The sequence below is a fragment of the Nanorana parkeri genome, unplaced genomic scaffold (assembly GCF_000935625.1).
Source record: "Nanorana parkeri isolate BGI_ZX_2015 unplaced genomic scaffold, ASM93562v1 scaffold168, whole genome shotgun sequence".
NCBI lineage: Eukaryota > Metazoa > Chordata > Amphibia > Anura > Dicroglossidae > Nanorana > Nanorana parkeri.
This window is the reverse complement of record NW_017306436.1, coordinates 867,092-894,494: the sequence shown is the minus strand read 5'-3', so window position 1 is coordinate 894,494 and position 27,403 is coordinate 867,092.

Genomic DNA, 27,403 nt, shown 5'->3' with positions numbered 1-27,403 from the left:
CAAGGGCAGGGTTGTAAGTAAAATATATCAATGATAGCTTCCAGCTCACTTTAAAAGAAGAAATATTGGGACAGCAGACTATCATTCTAACATCTTTTAGCTCAAGAAGATATTTTATTGGAAGCTGCAATAAGAACCTGAAATTGGATGCCTGGAATAGCTTAGAAGTGGAATCACCAGGATTGCCATTTTTTTGCACTGTGAAATAGTAAGGCAGAGCAGCTGTTGCCATAGACAAATCATTTCCTTTTTTAATGTTGTGTGTATTAATGATTCTGTTTAAACAGGGTGTAACCAGAACAGAAAGTAAGTGGAAATATTTCCAGGGACACAAACTGCAACTAATGTCAAACACAATGTCTAGCCTTTACTCTCTATCCAAATCCGTAAAAGATATTGTCTGTACTGTATTTGGGCTTTAAACACTTGAGCCCTGGTCTCTGTTTTAAATAGCTAGGCAATTCAATTTGCTTGACTTAACTCCTGGATTTCCCACACTGCTACAAAGCACTCAATAAGATCACTACTCTGTAGCAATCAGTAGCCATGTTATACTATATGTCTGGATTCTAAAAGAAAAAGAAAGTAGGGATCAGCTTCAAATGTAGAGCTCGCAAAGAGATAGTCCAGACGTCATTATGCATTTAAGGGCTTCTTGCCTACTTTTATTAACAACAAAGTCTACCCTTGCAAGGGTTATTGGAAACAAATATGGCAACAAAACCTTTAGGGCCTTTTCACACTTGTATTGCTCTAAGTAATAATATTATTATTTTTTACATAAAAAATTATGAGATTGTTTGGGGGAGTCACTGAGGATTAAAATCTACCTGGTTTTTGCTTCTTGAACTGAAGGCTATAAAGATGCTTACATAGGGTGCATTGAGTCTGTATTCTACTTTTGGCTTTTTTCATTGAAATAATACACTCTAATTTTGATTACTTGCTTAAAACCTACCTGGTCTCGCCCAATGAAATTGCAGCCAAGTAAAGCTACTTACATAGTGTGCATCGACTGCACAATTTTCATGGCTTTGTTCTGTGAAATTATACAATCTAGTTTTAATTTCTTGATTACAAACCTGCCTGGCATCTCCCTCTGTATCTATGGCCTACTAAAGATGCTTACCAACTGTACATTTTTTGTTTTCTTCATTAAAACATACCTTATCCTTCCCTCTTAAACTGCAGCCCACTAAAGTTCCCTTTTTTTCTGTGAAAAAACAAACTAAAATTTGTATTTCTTAATTACAAACCTGCTTGGTTTCTCCCTCTAAAACTATGGCCTGGTAAAGCTGTTTACATAACGTGGATCAAGTATCTATAATATTTCTGGCCTTTTCTGTGAAATAAAACACTCTGATTTTGATGTCTTGATTACAAACCTGCCTGGCTTCTCTCTCTTAAGTTATGGACTAGTAAAACTGATAACATACTATGCAGCAGGTCTGTACAATATGTCTAGTTGTTGTCTGTGAAATAAAACACTAAAATACAATAGAACCTGCCTGGTTTGTCTCTCAAACTGCAACCTAAAAAAGCTGTTATATACTGTACATCAACTGCACAATATTTCTGGCTATTGATTGTTAAAAAATTCATTATCATCTTTGTTTCTTTGCAATACCTTCCTGGTCTTTCTGTTTGAAATTGTAGCCTAATAAAGCTCAAATATTGTGCATTGACCGTGCAATATTTTTGGCTATTTTTTGTGAAATGTTTTGTTTTCAATTCAATACTGGACATGCCATTTTTTAATGGCTTCAAGAAGAAAAACATTTACTAATTGATTGGCTTCTTCTGCACTCTGTTGTATGTGTTAAATATAACTTGGGTGGCAGTTGGGGCTTGTTAGTACCCAGTTGCATTGTCATCCCTGCCCATGTTTTATTCAATATGGCAGAGGCAGCCCTACGATGGAAAAATAATTTAAAAAATGCAAAGTGCTGTTTAAAGAACACATGAAGAATGACCTTCTACCTCTGCAGAATCAACATTCAACACTTTGCTCCCTTTTTGTTGGTGGCTGTAGATCCCAACATTGTTTTTACCTTGTATTAATGAGGAGTGAAATGTCCCTCTTGAAACCTCCCCCAAAAATTACTCTGCCAGAAACCTCAACATACTCCTCCTAACCAACAGGATAGGATGATTGCCCACCTCAATTTGCTGCTGCCTGCCTTTTCTCCCTGTATTGTAGAAAGACTGGCAGCCTGTGGCCGTAGGTTTTCCTCCTGCAGCTCTGCCTTCTGTGAGGCTAATCCAGCCACCATGCAGCAAAGAGTTTCTTTCCTCAGAGTAGAGTATGTTGGGCTCCCTCTTGGATATTGGCAGTAGATCCCTCAGATTTTTTCCTTGTATTAGGGAGGGTAAAATGTCCCCCTTGAAGCTGCACCAAATTTCCTCCTCACCACCAGCACCCTCAATCCTCTTTCTTTTTTACCAGCAACACAACAAAACTCCTCCTCCCCACCACTAGCTCCCTATATTTCTTATCACCTTCTTATCACCAGCATTTCAACCATGCTCATCTATGCCAGCACCCCAACCCTCCTCATATTTCTCTGCTGCCTGCTTTCTCATAGCAATCCACATGCTGGTGAAGGGCAGGGATGGCTTTCTATGCAAAGTAATGGTGGCTGGCATGTGGCCTTCTGAGAAAAATAATGGTGCCTGAATAACTGACACTTTGGTGTATCACAGGCCACAAAATGGCATACATGGGGCATTAGGCAAAGCTGGCATCGAAATGCTGGGCTGCAGAAGAACAGAGATCTGTCGACCAGCCCTAAAGATAGCAGCCACAGAAAAAATCCACTGACTACGCATAGTCAGTTGGTGGGGATACAGTAAAATTAGTGGAGAAAGAGGAGGAAAAGGACACAGAAGCATCACTAGATAGGGAAACAAAATATATGGGTGTTATGTTCCTTTGAAGAGAAGGAGGGGGAAAAGGTACATTAGCAGGCCCAATAAAAATGCCTGGTTGCCTTTTCAATAATTGCATTTAGAAAGATAACTAGATTTAGGGGGAAAAGTTATATGTGATTATGGGTCCACATTAAAAAAATCTGAAAAAGGAGGATTTATAAAACATTAGGTTTGCTATTTCTTTATGTATAAATGTATATGTGTTTCTGCATAGCTATGAATGAGTTAGAGATTACAACATAGCTGAAAATATATTGCAAAAACAATTTGCTAAGCACGTTATTTTCAAGTATATTTACTAGAAAAGTTGGCTGCAAAATGTTGATCAAAAAGTCAAAGCAAAGTAAACCAATATTTCATCTAAATTTACAATAAAAGTCAAAACGATTTAGTGAATTGATGGCTTTGGGAGAACAGACTGTGGAAGGTAGATAACTAGTTTAATTCTTGTTAAGGTCATATAGATATTGATCTATAACAGTCAGAAGACTACGCAGCAGTAGAAGATGGAAAAACTCTTAGCAGGCAAGAAAAGTTACAGACACAAACAGGTGTTGCACAGAGGAAGCAAATTGTTGTTTCTTTCTAATAAAAGGGAAAAGTAATATTTTAAAACTTTGCATGTTTCATTATAGCTAAATACAGCCCTCTGTACTCTGAACTGTTCTGGAACAAGGGCTATTTTTGTCAGAACCAGTCTACTTACTGTTGAAGTCAAGATGAAAATATTTTTTTTTTAAACACCCTTTAAAGGAGAACTTCACTTTCATTTAAAAACTAATGTGGCATGTAAACTTGCTACACAAACCATTTTGTAGTTCAATGTTGTTAAAAATTACCTTTCCATTTTAAAATGTAGCCACCATAATTTTCTAAATCTGTTAAAAGTTTTCATTGCAATATGGTTACCTGGAGGCTTTTTTTACACCATTGTTGTATCAGGGGACTGCTTCTAATGGGATGCAGATCCTGCAACTTTCCCCAAGAAACACCCACAGTGCATCAGGGGTTTTTAATGAATCAGACCCTGCCATTCCTGAATCAGTCTGCAAAGGAGTTGGTGAAGCAAACAGCTTTTTCTTCAATACAGTTATACATTCATTAAAAAAATGTAAGTGTTTGCCCAGACCAGACAATCTGTACAGGAGACAGAGTAAGTCCTTACATTACCCCTTTCCTTTAGGAGGGACCACTGGAACCTTAGAAGCAGGGTGTAACCAATGGAAGAGTTTGCATTGGAGGCCTGTACCCTGGAACACTCTTCAGGTCTGTACACTTTCCAGTGGACCAAGTACTGTGAAGAGTTAATGATCTTAGTGACCCTGATAGCTTCCTGCTGTGAACCAACAGCAGAGGACGAGCAGAAGGGATAGTATGTGAATAAAGGGGCTTAAGCAAGGATATACTGTATGAAAAGAATTGGGTATCTGCAAATTAGAAGGCAACTGGAAATGGAAAAAGACTGGGTAAATCCCCTGGAGAATTCTGTATGGACCAATGAATCTCGGTGCCAACTTTTGGGATGGAACCTTTAAGGAAATGCTCTTGATGGACAGCCACATGTATTTGACCTACTTTGAAGTGGGGATGACTAGTTAGATGGTGACCAGCCAGTAGCAGCTGACAGGTTGGGGAAGGGACATCCTCTGGTGGGTGGGATTTAACGAATGTAGGTACAGAGGAAGTGAAAGCAACTAGAGGATGAGTGCACCTAACTATTATACTCAAACACATCCCAAAGTAAAAACTAGGCCCATTCCATCTGTTTACGGGACACAAAACGTCTAAATACATTTTCTAAGGACTGGTTAATGCTTTCGGCCTGCCCTTTTGTCTGGGAATGGTATGCAGAAGAAAAGGAGAGACTCATACCAAGCATAGAACAGAGGACTTTCCAAAACCTGGACTCCAACTAAATTGTCATGGTCACAAGACCATACTCACTGGCAACTGAGGCTCTGGGGTTTAGGGGCAGGCAGGCACTGATGGAAGAATGAGTAACACAGAGGCTCAGGAGACAGGAAAAATAGGGAACAGGATGACTGTACATGGGGGTGTCATAAAGGCACACAGCCTTTATGGGGTTTGCTGAAGGACAGCTCCCAGGTTATGGCTCTCTAAAACCCCCATGCAGACACAGCTGACTGAATACTGTAGTGACTAGGGGAATACTGGGGAGGTGTGCAGCAGTAGCAGGAGTCTCTTATAACACAGGGACTTGGGATGAGCTGAGTAAAGTGAAGTAAGTCTGTTGCAGCTCTGAGATTCTAAATTCAGTAGCACACAAGAAAAGAGTCTGTTACAGCACTGCTGTTGAAGAGTTCCGTATACAGAAGTACACAGAGGAGGGAGTCCATACATCAAGGTGGTTCAGGGTTCACTGGCTCAGAGCATAGAGTTTGTAAAAGCACTGTTGATTAGGGTGCACAATGCCAACTGATGCACAGAAGGAGCAGGCTCAGAGAAAAATGCAGGCAGACAGGAGCTGGATAATGGCAATGCACAGGCAGTGCACAGATGCAGAGGTGCAGACAGCTTAGACTAGCTCACTGATGAATGTAATTGCAGCTCTTCTGGAGTATGAAGTGCACACGAATGCAGCTATGCAGGTCATCGTTCTGAATAAACAAGACACAAAAAGGAGGCTCTAGGATTAAACACAAGAACATACGAGAAGCAGAGATGAGTCTAGAGGAACTGGAAATGGCAAAAGCAGGTAACCGCAGGTCACAGGGATCCTCAGGTGAGATGCAGACTTCAGGGATCACAGGGTGTCTGGCACCTAGTGTACTGGCATATTGCTGGAACACTGAGCAACAGGTGCACTAGCCTTTTAAGTCAGAGGTTGTGAATGGTTTGGCGGCTGAGCATGTAGCCTGTTAAGCTGAAAAGCACATACACAGGAAAAAATCTGGCAGAATATGACACAGAAAAGTGTGACAGAAAAGCAGAAATGATCTTACTGTAATGAGCATATTACCATGGGATGAAATGAGATCCATGATAAAATCCATGGGTGAGTAGGAATGGGTAAAGGAAATAGGTAGCCATCAGGCCTGGTTCTGGGAGATTTTGAGTGTCCACAGACTTCACGTGAATTGACAAAAGGAACAACATCCTTACTAAGAGTGGCCCACCGCAGATCTCAGGAAACTATGGAGCGAGCCTTCTTGATACCAGGATAACCAGATGTTTTACTAATATGGACCTCAGATAGAACCTTAAGTACCAATGTGTTTGCCATGAACAGTGTGCCAGCAGGAAAGTTCTTAGGAGCAGAAAGTTTGAGCCTGCAAAGTGGATGACAAGTCACTAGAAAGAGCTGTGACTAGAACTGACAATTTTAAGAAGAGGGTTAATATCTACAAGTGAGAGCATTGGCCATGGTGTTCTTGGCCACAGGCCAATAAATTATTTTAAAGTCAAAGCAAATGAAGAAGGTTACCAGTGGGCTTGTCAGGCGTTAAGTCATTTTTGAGTATTGCTATATTCAAGATTTTTACAGTCAGAGTATATAACCAAATATACAACTGGGTGGTGTGCCCCCTACAACCAGTGATACCAATATTCTAAAACCCATTTTCTAGGACCTGTCTGTTACCAATATCAACAACTTCCATGAGAGAAAAAGGCACAAGAATGTAGAGAAGGTTGTCAGGATGAATCCGTTTGGATAACAGTGCCCTGGATCCCACCTCAGGGGCATTAACCTCAACCATAAAAGGTAGACCAGAATTGGAAATGGTAAGGGATGAAGAAGAAGTGAAAGCCACCTTAGAGGCTTCAAAGATTATGATGGCTTTCGAAATCTAGTTGGTCACTTCCGCCCCTATCTTGGTAAGCACAGTAAGAAGAGAAGCCATGACAGAATAATTCTTAGTGAATTTCCAGTAGAAATAGGCAAAACCAATAAAATGCAGGAAGGAAGGACAAGTCCATTGTACAATGGCTTGGACTTTAAATGGATCCAAAAAATTAGATCTTGGAGGCATGGAACATGCATTTAAACAACTAGACATACAGACTTAACAGGCTTAACAGTACTTAGATGACTCAGCAGTGCTTAACATGCTCCAGAAGTGAGTAGAAAAGCATAAGAATATAGTCTAGGTAAATGATTACAAATCTGACCAAGAAATCACAGATAGCATCATTCATGTTTTTTTTCCAAAAACTTGCCTTGCCTGGGAGCCAATAAGTTTGACTTGGCGGTGTGAGCACAATCTGGATCATCACAGAGCAGGCTGAGTGCCTGGAAGAAGGCATCCACATTGGACAAACTGAATGCTCAAGCGTGAGGATTGCACCGCAAGAGGGTGATAATGATGTGGACTCACTGTTTTTCAGAGCCTAAAGGGCAGGGAAGAAGCTGGAAATAGAATTTGAAGCTATTTACATACCTGGAAAATGATCTATAGTCCCCAGAGAAGTGGTCCTGAAAATGGATCTTAGACTCTGGAGGCTCAGGGAGGCTTGCTACTTGAGCTCATACTTGTTCCTAGTTTGAGAACAAAAGTTTGTCACCTTGGTGGTAGAGTTGGCAGAGTTAATCAGCAAACAATTGTGCTTGATTCAGATCCAGCATTGTGTTGTGATAATGTAATGCTTGTCCTTGTACAAGAGGTCAGATAATACAGCTGGCTAGTATAATGTCACCTATAGAAGGCCTACCAGTACTTGGTTGCCCCCAGGATGTAATACATAATGCTATATTCTCTTGCCAGGTAGCACAAGAGGCCAAGCAAAGGTAAAACAAGAGTACCTGTGCTTCAGGAAAATACAGATGTCCTCATAGGATGGCAGTAACAGGTGCTTCAGCTGTAGAGTCATAGAGGGATGTGGAAAAGCCTAGCACAAGGTCTGGGAACAGGGCTTATGATGTTTACATCTGGTGCCATTTTACAGGGGACCAATAAGAAGCTTGAGAAACCAGACGCCACAGCTGATGGGAGGTGAGGAGAAAGAGGCATCAAGAAAGGGACTGAGTTGTCCAGGAGATGGAGAGGCAAAGGTGTGGCAGAAAGTTTGATGGGGAGAAGCTAAGGAGACCCAAAAAGCTCACCGGATAATGTGCAAATGAGACAGGGTAAGTCTTTCCCAGAATGAATCAAAGCCTATGCACTTGGAACATAAAAGGGAATCAGTAAACTGCTGAGTGCATTTTTAAATATGTGTTCACATTTTGTTTGAAAAATCTTAAAGGAGAACTATGAGGTGAGTGCTTTTCACTCACCTCATAGTTCTAGCCGACCTGTGACAATGAGACTGTCACAGGTCGGCTCAGTAGATCGGGAGGTGAGCGAACACATACCGGGTTCGCTCGATTCTCGATCCTGTCACGGCTCTCTGCCGTGACAGGGGGAGGGGCTGGATTCCCCTCTCCCCGCTCCGATCTGCCAGCGCTGACTGGCGGAACGGACGGGGGAGGGGGCGGGTACAGCTGGCTCTGCCTCTAGATAGGCAGAGCCAGCTGTCACTCACGCAGCTGGACGGATCCCGTCATCTAAGTCGGGATCCGCTCCGGCTGCAGCGTCTCAGTATACCGCGAGCTGTAGCTCGTGGTATACTGAGCTTAGGGTAACGGGATGACCCTAGGTTGTGTCCTCCCGTTACCCTAAGGAGAACTATGGGGAAAAACACTGACCCCATAGTTCTCCTTTAACATACATGGAAGAACATCACAACCATTCTGTATGCATTGGCTTTCCACTTAGAGAAAGAAGAAATAAATCAAATGCTGCCAACATTGACTCAGTCAGTAGACATAAAAAAAACTTGTATTTCACTAATAATAGTTATTGCATGGTAAGTAAAATTAAAGTCTTGAACACTACCTGAAAATACAGAGATCTGAGTGCAGCTGTTGCAGAAATGTTTTGATGATTACATGATCAATAAAGCATGAAGGTAGTTGTAGTTCTCCCTGAACAGATGCCTTGGCTGCGCTAGTATGATTCTCATTATGGGCCTTGGATTGATTTTTTTTCATTATAATAATTTCTTTGGAATACAACTTCATATAACAAAAAGTCACACACAGAACAACCTACAGCATAACCTGCACATTCATCTCTGAGGAATTACATATTATTATAATTATACAGGAGAATGCAGGAAATGTGTGTGTGTATATATATAAACAGTGCTGTACAAACTATTGTGTATATTGTATACTATAACATAAAGTGAAGTACAGGAGTACAGGAGCTTAAAAAATATTTTATTTCTGACAAATTCTGGTAAGGTATATTTTTATAAACAAAGTAAAATAAAATAAATTACACTGGTAATAGATAAACATGCCAAATATTAAACCAATGGAAGGTGGGTATGTATGTTTTCCTCTTTTGTGATTCATATTATATATCTGCGACTCAATCTAATTGTTTATCTGCTATCTATCTATCTATCTATCTATCTATCTATCTATCTATCTATCTATCTATCTATCTATCTATCTATCTACATTGCATTTTTTCACAGCACCTTTAAAGGGAAAACTGCTGGCATACAGTATAGCAGTGTTGTTACTTAGCCACCTGGAACCTTTGCAGTAAATAATTCATGTTTTATATTTCAAAAGCCAGAACACAGAAAGAGTCTCTTGACAAGTAAGGGCATAGACTAGTATGAGCTGGAAACCCCAATTTAAATCCCTCTACTAGCTCTTTTTAACCTTATATAAGTCACTCTGACTCCCTGAATACATAAATATTAGATTGCAGGAACAGCTAATAAGTGAAGCTACCATACAACTTTAATGCATAAAATGTTGCATAAACTAATATCAAATACGTAGATAAACTGTCCGCTGTATAATCTATAGCCAAATCATTATTAATTTTCTCTTAACCTAGTTTGGACAAGCCTACGGAATACAAAATATTATTGCCATATTAAATGAAAATCTTTACATGTTTACTTTACACTTACAGCATCTTTCTTATAGACTTCACTAAAATTCATCAGTTTTTATATCATTTTTCAAAAGTATGTTAGAACTTAATGACAAGTTCTGAACAGTGAAATTGTTATTTCTCTACTGGAAATAGTTGGGACTATCGTCATTTTAGAGGATGTTACTTTACAAAGACAATTCTCTAATGCTTTAGGAAATAGCACCGTTTAGAATTCTGTACAGCAGAAAAATAAGCACTAATGATTCTGAGAGTGTTTAGCTGTTTGATGTGTTAGGTGCTAATGTTTAATGCAGATTCTGTTTATCAATCAGGTCGGTGTGAGTGTAAAACAAAGTGGATTCCCTGTTTAAGAGAATGACAGACCCGCTGAAGACTGATTTAGTTTTCTTTTTTTTGTATAAGCAAAGTAGAACAGTAGATTCTAAATGGAAATTACAAATTCAATAAATACAACACCATGTAATAATTTTTTTTCTCATGTCAACCCATTGTTACATACCTGACATGAAATGTGCAAAAACATAATTATATAATCTGCATGAGCACGTTCTATGTCCTGTGCAGAACTGCAACTACATTTGTTTACATAGAGCCATGTCAAACAAGCAGCTTTGCAGCAAGGATTAGAACCCGGTCATTTTCTCTGACTATCTATAGTCACTATAGAGTTACTTCTGTAGCTGGTTACAGTACCTTTCTATGCAGACATGACATGTTCACTGGCAGATTCAGTGGAAAATATAGGAAGCCACAAAGCTGGATTTTCTGCATCTAGCTTCAAATGCTACAAAACCTTAATCAGCAACTGAGATACAAATCACTGGAATCACTGCATCACAGATCTCTTCTCAGGACTGATTCACGAAAGCCAGACAAGAGCAGGGATAAATTGATGTGGTAATTTTGCATCATGGGTCTAACTGTGCATGTGAATATCCGCACAACCAGCAATTGCAATCCTGAATCAATCTAGCCAATCATGCACTGATGCTCAAAGCATATGTTGTGGTCCTTGTTAGCAGAACATGTAAAACATCTAAATAATGTTGCTTTTGTGCCTTAGGTTTCCTAAAGGGACACAACAAAATCCACATTTTAACCTTTTCTATTTGAAGCACCAGCGTACGCAATCTCATTGGACAGTTACTGCCTTTTTTGGTTAGATAGATCCTAAGTCACTGGAGAAAATAATGATTTTATTTTAGGCATGCTGTGGCTTTGCCAACATATGCTCAGATTGCAGAACAAACATTCCATGGCAAACTACACTTGTTAATGAAGCATGGTCAGCACAGTGGCGTAGCGGTTATCGCTTCTGCCTTGCAGCACACGGGGAGCCTGGTTCGAATGCTGGCCAGGTCACTATCTGTATGGGGTTTGCATGTTCTCCCTGTGCTTGTGTGGGTTTCCTCCCACACTCCATCCTGGTAGGTTAATTTGCTCTTGTCTGAATTGGCCCTCCTATGTATGCATGTGAGATAGGGACCTTAGTTTATAGTGTAAAGTGCTGCGTAAATTGCATATATATAAATACTAGGGATGCACTGATACTGTTTTTTCGGTATTGAGTACCAATAGTTATTTTCTTTTGGTACCCACTGATACTGAATACCGATACCGGAAGTCCCATTAAGAAAGCCGGGCAGCTTGTAATGACTCGCCGCCCATCTTCCCGATTAGCCGGGAAGCCGGGCGGCAAGTAATGACTTACCGCCCAGCTTCCCGATTAGCCAGGAAGCCGTCTCCGTGCTCCCCATTCACCTGGTGACAAGGTAGTATGAAGTCGCCTTCTTGGCCAATCAAGAAGCCAAGCGGCGGGTTATGACTTGCTGCCTGGCTTCCTGAGTGGCCAGCTTCCTGACCAATCAAGCTGGGCAGCAAATCATTACACGTTGCCCAGCTTCCCGATTGGCTGAGAAGCCGGCTCCATGCTACCTCATCACCAGGTGAAGAGGAAGCATGGAGTCAGATTTCTGCCCAATCAGGAAGCTGAGGGCGGGTAATGACTCGCTGCCTGGCTTCCTGATTGGCCAGCTTCCCAACCAATCAGGAAGTCAGGCAGCAAATCATTACACGTTGCCCGGCTTTCTGATTGGCCAGGAAGCCGGCTCCATGCTACCTCATCACCAGGTGAAAAGGAACCATGGAGCCGGATTTCTGGCCAATGAGGAAGCTGGGGGGTGGGTAATGATGCGCCGCCCGGCTTCCTGATACTGGAAGTTCCGGTATCGGGATAGGCATTGGGAGCATTTGGGCAAGTATAAGTGCTCGCCCCAAACACTCAGTATCGGCACCAATACAAAAACTAATGTCGGCATCTGTGAATTCATAATAAATACCAAAAATAAATATATATGCTGTATCCTACATGGATGTATTGTACATTCAATGAGTATATTGCTTGCACATGATCCACGCATACGTGCATACTCTTTATTATCTTGGGCACATTGACTACAACTGAATTTTTCAGAAATAAAAATCTGACCGGGCCTTCCCCTACTCTATAATTGCTCTCACTTCCTGTCAGATAAAAAGTCAGCAGGACAGAAAGTGATGGTAAATCATGGATAACAGTAAAAACCAGGAAGGAGTTCAAACCCTTTCCCATGCTATTCACTCATACTCGCCCAAATGCTACGGTACTTAACCCCCGAGACCGGAACTCCTGGTCAGATGGAACATGGAGCTGGCTTCCCGGCTAATCAGGAAGCCGGGAAGCAGGTAATGACCCGCCGCCCAGCTTCCTGATTGGCCGGGAAGCTGGCTCCATCTGTTTGGCCGGTTAAATGCTGATTGGCCTGGAAGCCGAAGAATAGCAAACATGGCTTTCATATTCTCAATATAACTATGTAATTTTATTATGTCTAAGTGTACCTTAACAATGCATATGAAATGTGAGTCCTAAACAATAAGTCCACCTTTAGCAATAGGATGGTGCATGCTCAGAAAGTACAACATTATAGTTGAGGGTAATTGTTAAAAAGCAAAACAAACCAAAACTTCTATTATATAAAGAATACTAGGGCTTCATAGTTTTCCTTATGGCAAAGTATAAGAAAACCCTTTTTTGTCCCTCCTTATTGTGGGATCCAGCTTCACTGTGCTAAGGCCCTTAAGCAAAATTTTACATTTTTATTAGAATCTCTTAAAACAAGCCAATAAAAAAGCAACTAAATTTTATAGGTGCAGGCTTATGAAGCAGCATTGAACACTCCAATCACACATCACCCAGTAGCATCCAAACATAACATTTGAGAACATCTGTCCTACTAACATTTATGTCTTGTGCATTTTCTTTCAGAAGCAGGAATAGCAATGCATAGCAATTTCCAGAGATGATGCAACACTGCTGGGTGGTAGGAAGTGAATTCTATCCAAAACAATTAATGCTGTTTGAATTTTATTAAAGCAGAACAGAGACATCCATGTCTGTACAGTTTTTTCCTCCACCTTGCGATGGAGGAAAAAATGGAAACTGCCAGACCCCATGTTGGTTTCTTGGGGAATCTGCTGTAAACGGACATGTGTCCAATTACATCAAATTACCTCCGATCCGGCATGATACAGTCCAGCTAAAAGGATCTCTGATCCATCCGTTACTCCGGACGCGGCCAGAGGTGGTAATAACCGCATGCAAGCGGAAGCTCGTCCATTTACACACGGCTGCCCATAGACTTGCATTGGACATCCGATCGGATCTGCCTGAAAAACTGACAGACGGACCCGATCAGACCACCCATGTGAAAGGGGCCTTGGCAGTGACATCAAAACTCATAACATGTTTCATGATAAAACATTTTTTACTTCAGTGAATATGTTACTGAAATAAAAATGATTACTTTGATTAACTTGTTATGTAATACCATGAACCACAATTACTTTTCACATATCTATCTTATAGTGTTTTATGTACAGGACACTTTATGTAGTTCAAATTACACTACAGCTAACAAAATATATAACATGCTGGCAAACCTATGACCTCTAACATTATCACCTTGAACAAAAAGAAAATTAGAACTGATATAGCATCTGTCTGAATTCAGAGGTTTATGCTGTTTAAAAAGCTAAGGTTAGATAAAAGAGTATATGTGCAATATTTGCTGCATCTAATTTCAGTATTTGATACTACATACAGAAGTAAAACAATGACATATATTTAGATCAGATGGAGCATTGAGAAGGTGTGCTACCTAAAAATAGAGTCGGAAAGTTATTTCATATTTCCCACATACTATCAGTTGGCGTAATATGGTAACTGTATGTGTTACCTGTTTGGGACCAGGTAAGGTCAACTACTGCTTAAAAACAATATACTGTATCCTGACCTCTTCTCTAGGCCCCACATCCAATTGCTGATCAAATGTTGCATTCATAATCTCCATAACATTTCCAAACTGTGTCCTTTCTTAACAAATGTCACCAACAAGGAAGTGAGAGCAGTTTAGGGTTCTAAACTTTTCCCCCATTCCATCAAAAAAAAAGTTTTGGCTACAGTACGTTCTATTAATGGTGTGCACTATGGAGTACTTTTTCTGCCCATAACATGCATTCCGGAGTTACTGAGGAGGCGTCTCAAACAATCTGAAAGAAACTATTAACCCAGTGAAGGCATTGGAATAACAAAACAAATCAGAGAAAGGCAATTCCTGGTTAGCCTGTCTGGTGATCCTTGGGCCTGTATATGAAAAGGGGAAGGGTGTAATAAGACCTATTTGCTGAGGTCTAAACAGAAGGTGAGTGGCTTTTTGAAAGGTGTTTTTGGTGGAAGACTGTGATAAACCAGCACTGCTGTATTGATTTTACACATAATTTGGACTCACGTTTGATTTTGTAATGTTATATTGTGTGGACTAGTAGTTCTCTACATTTAAGCAAAACCACTTTATACATATCAATTACCGGTAGCACTTGGTTGGTGAATGTCTTTCATTTAAGACACGGATTTATATTTATTTATTGCATTGTAATATTGATAAGATATTGTTTTTTCAATCATTTATTTTTATATTTTTATATATTTATTTATTTATTTATTGTATAGTGTTTTATTTCCCCACATAGTTTTCACAATATTTTTGGTCTAAACACTATTTTAGATTTTGTGCTTGCTGCTTATATAGTTGGAGGGTGCAAAGTCTATTTATATATAATGTAAGGAAGAGTTATCTAAATATAAAAAATAAATGTGTAGCAAACTCAGTGAGAGGAATCATTTGAATGAAATACATATTTGTGTTAGAGGTCCACTTAAAAGACGAATTCCAATTACTTAAAAAAATAACCCTTACAGTGGGGCTACCCCCACTCTGCAAGGGTTAACAGCTCATTTTTCCCTAGGGGCCGGAATACTGAAAAAAATACTCACCTGATTCTCGGTGCTGCGGCGGGGAGTGCTCACCTCTTTCACCCTCCACTCTGCCTGTGATATGTCCCTTGGTGTCCTCACGTCTATTGCGGGTGAATGGGTCTGCATTAGATGTGATGACGTCAGTGGGGCTTAGACCCCCGGAGCATGGAGGGAGAAGAGGCTGTGGGGATTGATCAAGCAGCCAGGTGGGACCATGGATCAGGTGAGTATATTTTTTTATTTGAGCAGCTAGACCAAATTTAGCACTTAACCCTTGCAGTGCAGAGGTAGCATTGATAGAATGGATTTAATAAAGACATATGTTGCCAAACAAATGTACTTTCTTGTTATGAATAAACAAGCAGGTACTTGGTAGTAGGTATGGCTGCAGATTATCTTCTGATGTAAAGGGGGGCTCTTGATGTAAAAGGTGGACTCTGATGTGAAGGGGGAGCCACTTGTTTGTGTTTTTGTGTAGTGCCCCCTTTAAAAGCCATATAAAACCTCTATGTGGGATATGTATTTTACATTTTTACATTTACATTTTAACAGCCTGGGGTGCCTCAAGATTTATCTTGCTTTTAAGGGTGCCGTGACTGGAAACAAGGTTGAGAAAGGCTGCTTTATAATAACACTTTTTAAAGTTACAGTAAGTGTTGTTAAAAGAGCATGGTGGTGGAATGGTGAAAATACTATTTCTGATCTTAACATCGCACTGACATTCTTCTATTCATGCGCACATGTGGGAGATTTCTCTGTTGTATCTTAGCACTTGAACTAAATGCACAATCCTAGATGTAGTGGTTCAATGTAAGGGCACTCTTAGCTAATAACAAATTAAATGGTGCTATGCAGCAGTAAATTAACTTCTGTAGAGTGCAGTTTTATTAGCTATTGAAATAGACTGATGTTATTAACAGGCAGGGACTTTTATTAAAATGTTTTATTTTATGTGTATATTTATTGTAGTTGTTTATTTATCTTTATCTATGGTTCTTTCATGTGCAATTTTTTAATTTTGCCAGTGTCCTGATTAAAATAACTATATCTAGTGAGAAATATACAGGCCTGGTATGGCTGACATGTTTTTCAAAGTGCATGCTCCAGGACTGTCTATGCTGTGTCACTGAGGTTTTTTGCTACACAGTGCAATCTTGCTATAGAACATATTACTAAAGTGCTATGTTACAGAGTGCCATGAGGACATATACCTTTTTACTGAGATGCATAATATGCTACACAATGTTATTGTAAGGGTATTTAGAACAGCAAACTATTGCCATATAGAAGGGTACAGAAATGACATGTTGACATATACAAAACAACTTACCCATGTCCATGATCGACAAGATAACTCAAGTAACAATGAAGGGTTTTTTATTATGGGTGACTTCAACATGCAAAACATTAACCGTCATTTTCAAGCTGTGCTTACAGGCTGGAGCAGAGATATTTTTTGTTTTGGTACAAAGTCACATGGCCATGCCTGTAATACAACCCCCAACAGCCAAAACCCATCTGATTGGCCAGAGAACGGTCACAGTCCAATTTAGTTTAATTGTTAATGAAATTCGGATGCATCCGAATTTTCATTAAAGGAACATTCGGCTTCATTTGCAATCATACTCGTTCGAATTCGGAAATTCGGATGCATCCAAATGTCTGTATTTAACCAGCTTTTAATGTCTAACAATTAGTAAAAAGCCCAACCAGAGGAGATCACATTCTAGACCTGGTACTGACAAATGGGGATTGATTGTCTGGTACTGAGCTAGGAGAAATTTTGGATTCTAGCAATCACCAATGTGTCTGGTTTGATATTGAAACAAAAGTGGAAAAACATTATATACAAAAACTGAAAAGGATACATTCTGCTGAAATAGATACATTTGGATACATTTCTAAAAAAAATCAATGAAAAGGTTGGGGTTAAATGGCAGGAGTCAGTAATCAGTGGGCCCGTTAAAAATCTACCATCATGGAGGCAAGTAGATTATTTGGCAAATTAGTATAAGTATACAGAATAAAAAAACAATATGGTTCAATAGAGAGGTGTAGAGAATAGTAAAGGAGAAATTGCCTAGAATAGATGGCATTGTGGAGATAAGGGACAAACTGTTTTATTTAAAAGATGATTGACATTCACAGTTTTACACAAGCCTTGAGAACTTTTACCCTTTGCTGGACTAATAGCGTTCAAATTTACTACTAATAATGGGGCTCTGCCAGCACAGTATAGACAGGGTCAATTATTATTTGTATGTATGGGAAAAACGTTGATCTATACTCAAATATAGATCAAAAAGCTTTATAAATAAAAAAAAAAGGGGCAGACACGATGGGCCACATGGCCTTTTTCTGTCATCACTTTTCTAGGTGCATCTGTTTTTTTCTGATTGGAAGGAACAATAACCAATAAGAATCAATTATGTTTTGCCTAACATTTGAAACAGCCAACTAGATACCAAATGGAAGAAACAGTGATACTGTTTTAGGTCTGAATATGCACAGTCATTTTTGTAGGACTCTTTGTTGTGTGAGTGTGGAAATCAGGATGCAGTCAACAGTAACTGCAGATCCTCCACCATAATCCATTACAAATGGTTCCAAACACTATCTCCTGTGACTTCTTTCAGTAAACCTTGCAGTCTGTTGAACTGTTACATGTTTTAAATTATTTTCCATAACCCAATATCACCGTTCCTTCACAGCAGTACTAGATAAAATAGCAGGTGCACACCAGCTGAGCCAGTCCAGCATTGGCAGTTACTCACAAAAAAGTAATTTAAGTAGTAAAGGTTACCGTACTCCACTTTGAGACTTGTGTTATCACCATAGGGATATTTACCATTGTTATTTTTTTTTCCAATTCTATTTGTTTGCATTTCAAGTTGAGGATTGTTCTAATCTAATTTAGAGTTGAGGGCACTATTTGTGGCGTTAGTTCTCTTTGCCATCTCATGAGTCAAGGATTTTATTACATTTTCCAGCTCTTTTGAGTTTTAATTAACCAATTCCCTGACCTAAAGGTGTCAGATTCACCTAATCCTGCATTGATAGCAATTCAAAAAAACAGCAGAGAAGAGGTAAGAAGTAAATAATTAACTACAATATAGGGTATCTTTCTTAGTAATGACATTATTTCAAGCAAGCAACTCTCCAAATGACCTTTATGTGGGTAACTTTCCAATGAAGTATATTTATAATTGTGAAATATTTAATTTCCACTACAGTTTGTAATTAAAGAATAACTCGAATTCAAAGAAAATGTAAGGGTGTTTTAGCATAGAAAATAATAAAGAAACTAACTAAACCCAAATAAAACCTGTTTTAAATCCCTATCCCTCTTTTCTAATTTCTCCCCAATCAGCCCCCCTTAGGGACTTATCTCAGTCCTTCCAACCCCAATTTCATCCCATGCCTTTACTTAGTGCCATGCTATCCTTAGGCCACAATGGCTTTGTCCACCCAGTTCCATTATGAATAGTCCTAATGCATTGTTCTGTGAACTGTGGTTAAGTGGAATAGTCTTAACAATAATGACAATAATAAAAATAATAAAAATAATAAACAATAATAACAATAATACCACAGAGCTATACAGTGTTATGTACAGTGATATATACAGTGCTGTATAGTGCAATTGCTACATTTCAGTGATTTTCGGTTTGGTGGGCCACAGAAATTGGAGTGTAACATCGCCTCCTTGTATTTACTAGGGTATACCACCCCATTATATTTATAGTGAAGCCAACAGTCATTTTTAGAACTACAAATGTGTGTGTGTGTCAGCAACAACTTTAATTCTACAGTACCAATTTAGCACATTGTAAAGTGCACCAAAGCCCATTATTACTTGTTGCCCTACAAATTGGCAGGAAAGTGTTGGCTGAATTACTTTTAACATAGCTTCACTGATGTACTGCTTGTTTAATTAAATTTGTCTGATGTTGAGGAGGAGAGTGACAGAAGCACAGAGTTAGGTGACAATAGGCAGGTAGAGCCAATTACCAATTATGATACTGCAGCTTACTGCCAAGTTGGCTCAGATGATGAGGAGTGTGATAATGATGATGATATCTCAGAGTGTACCTAATATTTTCATATAGCTAGACCACATGGTCAGTGGCAGGAGCCACATAAGCAGATGCTCCAGCAAGCATGGGCAGGGATGTTTTCCTTCTAGAACAGGGGTTCTCAACCTGTGGGTCATGACCCAAAAGTGGGTCACAACCCCCTCTTGAGGTGAGAGGCTCACCAGCAACTCCGATATCAGAGTACTCACCCAAATGCTCAGTATCAGCACAGATTCTAGTATTGGTGCATCCTTAAATTTTAGCGTTGGGGGTAACCACAGCTTGGCAAATGTTACCAAGGGGTCATGGCCCTAGAAAGGTTGAGAACCACTGTTCGAGAACAAATACTGCATGGTGTAATAGACTGGGAACTGGAGGTACAGCAGTAGGAGGAAGAGGACATCTTTCTGTTTTCTCAGGGCCCACCTAATCCTTACTTTGTCCCTGTTAGGCAGCACCAGGCACAGGAGGAGTTCAAGGAAGAGGGTTTTTCTGTGGGCATTGAGGTGGAGGACGTGGGGCAGGCTTCTAGTGGTGGGTCACAATATTGTGGAAGTTGGGCTGGTTCACATCTCATTCACAACCCACTGGGTAACTTTGTTGAATGCTGGGAAACTTGCAGGATAGGGCACACCACTGGATAAGGTAGTCATGCCCAACTAGTGTTCACCCGGTTGAAATTCATTAGCAACACAACCTACCTGCAAACCACCCAAGATGCAATACAGTATGTCCAAATGCTGGAACTTCACCTTGGCCATGTTTCAGGAGCAGCACTTGCATTAGCCAGTCGTCAATTAGTATTTGTGCAAGTATGAGATAAGTACAAACCAAGAGGATGTGGATTTTTGTTACCCCCCCATCAGCAACCTTATTCAGGACATATGTATAGTGTTGTCAGCATTCAAAAAGACAACCATAATGCGAAGTCGCAACAAGGAGGAGATCACAACCCCTCTTGTTTTCCTTCTAGAACAAATACTGCATGGTTTAATAGACTGGGAACTGTAGGCACAGCAGTTGGAGGAAGAGGACTTCTTTCTGTTGTCTCAGGGCCAACCTGATTCTTACTTTGTCCCTGTAAGGCACAGGAGGAGTTCAAGGAAGAGGGTTTTGGTGTGAGCATTGAGGAGGAGGACATAGTGGCAGGTTTCCAGTGCTATGGTTCACCCCTCCCAAACCCTGGGCATGTATGTGGGTGGGCGGAGAAGACAAAAAGTTAATGACAATATTGTGGAGGTTGGGCTCATTCATTCTGCAGTGCCTTCGCAAAGACCCCAGGATTTGGGCCATCAAGAAGAGGTATCATTATTGGTTGGATTCACATTACAATAAGAAATTGTCATAGTCCACCCTTCCACCACAGACGGAGTAGAAACTGAAACAACTGGAGGATGCGCTATGGAAAAACCTCTTAATGTCCTTTCCGGAGACTGTGGGTATCCCTTTCATGGCCAATGTGGCTTCAATCATCCTGTCAGTGAAAGGTGGAGCAGTGGTAGCTGCCTAAGCGAGACTTTTAAGTCCTTATTTACTATGCTGTGCCCAAAGTTGTCCAACTGTAGCAGTTAAAGGCAGTGTCTGAAGCCATATAATCTCTGATTACATGGGGCCAAGAGCAGATATCGACAAAGGATCGGCTTTTTTGACGCGGCTGTGTGGGCAGAGCCACGCAGAGGCATCCCGAAATAAAAAACCCACATCAGCGTGGGGGGGGGGAGAAGAAGTGCAATATGACCATGTTTTATCTTACAGCCTGAATATGGTCAGAAAAATAATCTTAGCCTTTTTATTTCTTTCTCTGGATCAAAAAGGGCGGCAACTGTCAAACCTCTGATACCTGACACTCAAGTTAATGTGCTAGTTTGTGGCAAACTAACAAGTAAAGTGAAGGGCAAACATAAATCTTTCCTAAGACTGCACAATTCTAAAATTTAAGACTAAATATTGAGGTTCTGAAATAAGGTATTGTTACTGTTTAGGTTCTATATGAAGGGACAGTTACACCATAGCATTGTGTTAATTACACCAAACCATGCTTTTACCGCACACTATTGCACAGCACACCTAGTGTGTGGTACCATACATTATGTGTGTTGCACTGCAATTTACTTGAATAGCACCCCAATGCACTTCCTGGTGGCACTGTGTGATATTGCAATACTGTGCATTGTGTTGAGGTTGAAAAAAAAGTAGTGCATGAACTACATTTTTGCACTACAACACAACACACCGTATTGCGGTACCGTGCATTGCGCTGTACTGCAACACAAGGTTACAGGGGGAATCAGTCTCTTAAAGTGGGCACTTTAGTGACCTAGCTAGAGCCATTTAATTACTTGTTTTGCCTAGCCTACAGGAGAGTACACAAAGTCCTAACATAAAGAGTGCTATCATTGGCAAATCTTTAAATGGGTCTACTTTATTTACCTCTCATGCCTGTAGCAGAAATACACATTGTCCTTCTTTCTTACAGTTATATATTTAGAACTTTTTTTGTGTATAAATGCATTTTTTTGCTTCTGCTTTTCTCCAAACATACACACACAAAGGATTGTTTACTATTTTTACAGCTTAACAAAAATCAACATCAAAACTCAAAGGATAAAAAAACAAAATGACATTCATCTGTTATAAATGTTGAACGCTGGCTTTTGCTCTCCTACTGAGATGATAGGGGTAGAATTGTATAATTTGTTATGCTGTTAAAATTAAAATAAACAGTCTCATATATATGTAATACCGTATGTTTCATGTTATTTTCTGCTACTGCAGCATTGCTCTAGGAGAAATAGACCATCAAACGGCTTTTGCTTAAGGGCAGCAAACAATGAAAAATATACTATGCACAGATATGTGTCCAAGGGAAATACTGAGCAGCTGCAGGCTGTTGAGCAGAAATTCACAAGAATCATGATTAATCCTTTACTTCTCCAGTATAACTTCTTTCCAAAAAGTTGAATATTAAACTGCAAGTATTTGGAAAAATAATAAACATGTTTTTTTGTTAAATAATGTTTTTAAAATGCACAAACAAAATAACCTCACAAGATTGTATGCATATTGTCATTTTTATTACTACCGTTGGATATAGACCAGACTCTAAATTTTAAGCCTGTACAGATTGCAAATATATTTTTTACTTATTTCCTGCTGGTCTGTGAACCACAAGCAGTCTGCAGACAAATTTTGACCACCCAAAAAGCCTTATGACTTATTTATAACTAGAAATTATATTTTTCTTCTCAATTGATTTAAATTGTATTGTTCTTAAAGTGTATATCCGAGCATTACCCAAATTTACCTCAAAACCTCCTTCTTCCTCCCAAGAGAATATCTCATGTTTTTTTTTCTTCATTTTACTTTGTTCATGTAATGGAAAACAACTTTTATTACTTTGTCATGACATCATCACTAGGCTTGGAAAATGCTTGCCGGGGAAGCAATTTCCTAATGAGATAGGCATGCCTCCCTTCCAGAATTACACCTCCAAAGACCAATTTCTCTTCCTGCCTGTGATATCCATAGAAAATATGGGGATGAACGGTCATCACTTGGACAAGAAAACACAGACAGCAATAAAACATTGTCAAAGGGTCTAACCTTTCCTCACTCTACTAAAATGTGTTTTGTTTTTGCCTGTGATCCTAGTAAAAATATTTTGTATCACTTCCTGTCCTGACAAGGCAGGAGGGGAAATTTCCCCCATATGGATAAGATATTGTATGTGATCAGCACCCTGCCAAGGTTCTGTCAAAGTGCAAAGCACGTTTTAATTGCATGATCATATAGGAAAACAATGTTTTGGGACTGCGCAGAAATCTTTCATCAGGCATGTAATCATGCAATAAGGAACAGCTTTGACAAACATGTTTGGAGGAAAAAACCTACATCCCTTTAAGGCAGCATCATTGGTAGGAATGGACTTGTGTCTGTCTGTATTTGCAAGCTGTCACTATATTTACCTGTTTTTCATATTGATTGTATGTTTTCTTGTTCTTTTTACCAGTTTCTCTCACCCTGTTTCATTAATAAAGCATCATGATTTCGCCCAGCAGTGACAGAACAAGGTTGCTGATGACATATCTTATCCATTTTATACAATGTAGCTAGTTGGAGTTGTTGCAGCACCCTTTTTAACTATATGGTCAATTCCAGTATAGTGTGCAAAAGCAATATACTTCATATCTCTGCTATAGGAACACCGATGGAAATTAAAAGCTGACAAAGGTTCTATCCTTTTCCCTCTATACCGAATATTATAAAAAAAGCTTTGACTGGAGCTGGGCTTTAATGCCTTATTCATTTTAATTCATTAGGTCAACATAAACAAACATTTTACATAATTAATTAATGTTTATCAGCACAAAAGGTAAAACCTGTAAAACCCCCTTTATACTGCATACAATTATTATTTGAGGTGGCTAGTGTGCTAGCCAGGATACTAACACACAGAAATATTCTACAACCAAAAATGACCCCAATTTATGCTGTACCATTAAGAAAAATATGGATCTTTATTCACAATTCATATGCAAAAAGAACAAAACATAATACAATTTTCAAATTCATAAATCATTACCTATAAAAAATATATATTCCAATATATAGCTGCAAAATCAACAACCCCAATTTTGAGGCTCTACCTATTCCATGGCTAGACTACTTCTAGTGAATAATGGTCTTGGAGGATGACTTGGAACTATATAAGTGTGAGTGTATAAGTGTAAGGTCTAACTGGCAAAAGTGGGGTACCCCCTCTGGTACATCCAGTCAGAAAAAGGAGAAGGAGGGACCTTAATACAATCGAGGAAACCAAGTGCATTGAAAGTATGACACATGCCAAGTCTGTTTCCAAAGGATGCACATGTAACAATTGAAGTCTTGTATTTCATAGGTGTAGGTGTGTGTGTGTGGGGGGGGGGGGGGGGGGGGGGGAGGTTGGGAGACGAGACACTGATGTAGATAATGGAAACATGTGCATTCAAGTTTAGCCCTCACCCCACAGAAGCTGCTGTAATTTACAGGTTCTTCTGTCCCACATTAGTATGAACTGCCCAGACTGGACCCACAACACAGCGACACACCTTGTGGGAAATGATGGGCTTTAATGTAAGGCAAAAACCCTTGGTTGCAAATGGGCAGAACAAACAATAATATGGTGCAACAAATACACTTTACAGCAATAGCACATAGGATTAATCAGAAGCACAACCATAATAGCAGTAAATAAAAATAATAAAGCAATGGATTGTGACTAACTGTATATTGGTAAAATATCTATGAGGCTATAAAGCGAATTACCCCACTAATGGCAACCAACACTCCTTACTACTTACTGCCCAGTAGGGCTAACTAGAGTTCACCCGGCATTTGGGCCCTTAGTTGTACTCTGTAACACATCTTTAGTGAAAAAGTAGAATGGTATAAAGCTCCTATTAGAAAAGGTTTCATGGTAATCTCACAAAGAACAGGGGACAAGGAGTTAACGGCCTGGAAGCCTCTCACCTGAGTAGATGACTTCCATTTCTCAAATTATCCCACTTGGGCTGGCAAAATGGATCTCCGTTTGAAGCCAGAATTCATCGCATTTCCAGATGATCTCTAGAATGTTTGTCCCGGTCTCAGCAGTCTCTAGATGCAGTCTTCAATTCATTCATTAGGGATGCACTGATACTCATACTCCCCAAATGCTCCTGATACTTATCCCGATACTGGAACTTCCAGTATCAGGAAGCCGGACGGCAAGTCATGCCGTCCAGCTTCCTGATTGGCTGGGAAGCCGACTCCATGCTCCCTGGTGACAAGTGAGCATGGAGCCGCCTTCCCAGACAATCAGGAAGCCGGGGGGAATTACTCACCCACCTGGCTTCCTGATTGGCTAGAAATCCGGCACCAGGTGACGAGGGAGCATGGAGCTGACTTCCCGGCCAATAAGGAAGTCGTATGGCGTGTAATGACTCCCCGTCTGGCTTCCAGGCGGCGAGTCATTACCCGCCCCCCAACTTCCTGATTGGCCAGAAAGCAGGCTCCATGCTTCCTCATCACCTTGTGATGAGGGAGCATGGACCCGGCTTCACGGCTAATCAGGAAGCCTGGTGGTGAGTCATCACATGCCGCCAAGGGTGGCAAGTCAATAAACACTGCCTGGCTTCCTTGGTGGCACTCCCGGTATCGGTATTTGGTATCGGCAAGTACCGGGAAAAAATATCAGTACCTGTACTTGATACCGAGAAACCAGTATCAGTGCATTCGTACTAACTATATTGAGCAAATGCTTAGCAGACAGACTGATAACACACCTGTCTGCTCTCTCTCTCCATGTGGAAATGATGAAGAAAAAAAAAACTCAAGTACCCAGCAGTCGTTATCTCCTCCCTCCTTTCTCCAGGCACTGTGAGAGCTGTAGTTCCTTTCTCCTTTAATTGCTAGCATTTCTCCTGTACCTGGACTATACTTCCCAAAAGTATTTTCAGTTCTATGAGTAAGCTGCACCCAGGCTGCTCTGGGACCGATCCAAGTTCTCCTGACACTGGTTGCTAGGGGCCCAGCTTGTCCAGGCTGTAGCAGCCAATGAAAATCCTCTTTTGTCTCTTCTCTCCCAACAGCTGTCCATCAATCAAGGACAGAACCAGTGCAGCCAGTCAAAGGGGCCACAGTCCAGCAAGTGCCGCACAAGTAAAAATGGTATTAAATTATAAGTTAACATAAAAAATTATATCAAGTGAATATTACAATAATACTATATCTTAATTATATCCCATGTCCTACTCATATGGTGAAAAGGTCATAATTGCATTCTATGAAGGAAAGAATAAAGTTACCAACAAATTATTACATAAAAAAATATGTGATGTTATTCTAAGTGACTAAAGAAATTCCTCAACCCGTGAAAATTGTGCAGTTATATCAGAGCGAAAACATTAATTAAGCAAAGTGAGAAAATTAGATCATACTTGCCTTCCTAAAATAAATATATGCATTCACATATACACAGACTAATTAACCAGTGTTTATATTGTAAAGAAATCCATACAATTCACTGTGTACTCCCACAGAGCACCACCTAAGCATTACCCATTCAACAAAGTGGTTTCATAGCACCAAGCTCTTTCTAAGTCCAAAGGTGTTGCAATAGCTTTTCAGAATTCTCTACAATATGGGGTTTTATAACAACTATTGACCCTAAGGGCTAATACATTTTCCTAACATTAAAGTGTATACCTTGGCTTGGTCTCTAACCTGGAGTTTGGTTACCATTATCTAATCCTTGGAGGAGACTTCAACCTATCCCTAGTTCCTTGTATGGATACTTTCTCTGGTAAGTTGCCTTTTTTTAATAACCTTAATAACACAGCCATTGTTAGAGCATTCTATAGCTACTATTTCAATCTATATTACCTTTCTACAACGCAAACATGCCCCAGTGCAAAACCTACCAAATAAACATTAATCTCATACATTTGGGACAATGATCTCCAGATAAAAAGAACCTAAAGTTTAAAAAAAACATTCAGAAGCATATGCCTTCGGCTCGGCTGAGCCACTCGGCCGCCTTCGGCTACTGTACAGGCTATAGTGAATAGCCCGTAAAGCAGCCCTTCGGTTTGACTGAACTGAAGGCTCCAGCGCCCGAAGAGAGCTGGAGGATCAGTCGAAGCTATGGGTGGACCCTCTGTGAATAACCCCCTATATATTTTCTGAAAGCAAAGACCCTGTAAAATAAAATTATGAAACAGCAACAAAATACGGTACCCCAAATTGTCCATAGGCGACACTTTAAAAGCCCGTACAGATCATCAGTTTAGAGATATTCATTAACATTGGTCCTAACATTACTGCTCTCACTCTGACGCACCTAACATGTGTAGTGCAATCATCATTTTCACACTTACGGGGCACGGGGGACTTAAAACATTTTTTTTTTTGCATTTATTTTATTTAGACATATTTTTTTAAAATATATTTTTAACTTTACTTTATTGTTATCACATAAGAAGGCTTACAAGCCCCCTATGTAATAGCATACTAGTGGTGACAGGTACTCTTTAAGGTGACATTAGGGGTCAATTAGACCCCTAATAACCCCAGTAATTTCAAGGTAAATATGTTAAAAACTGAAG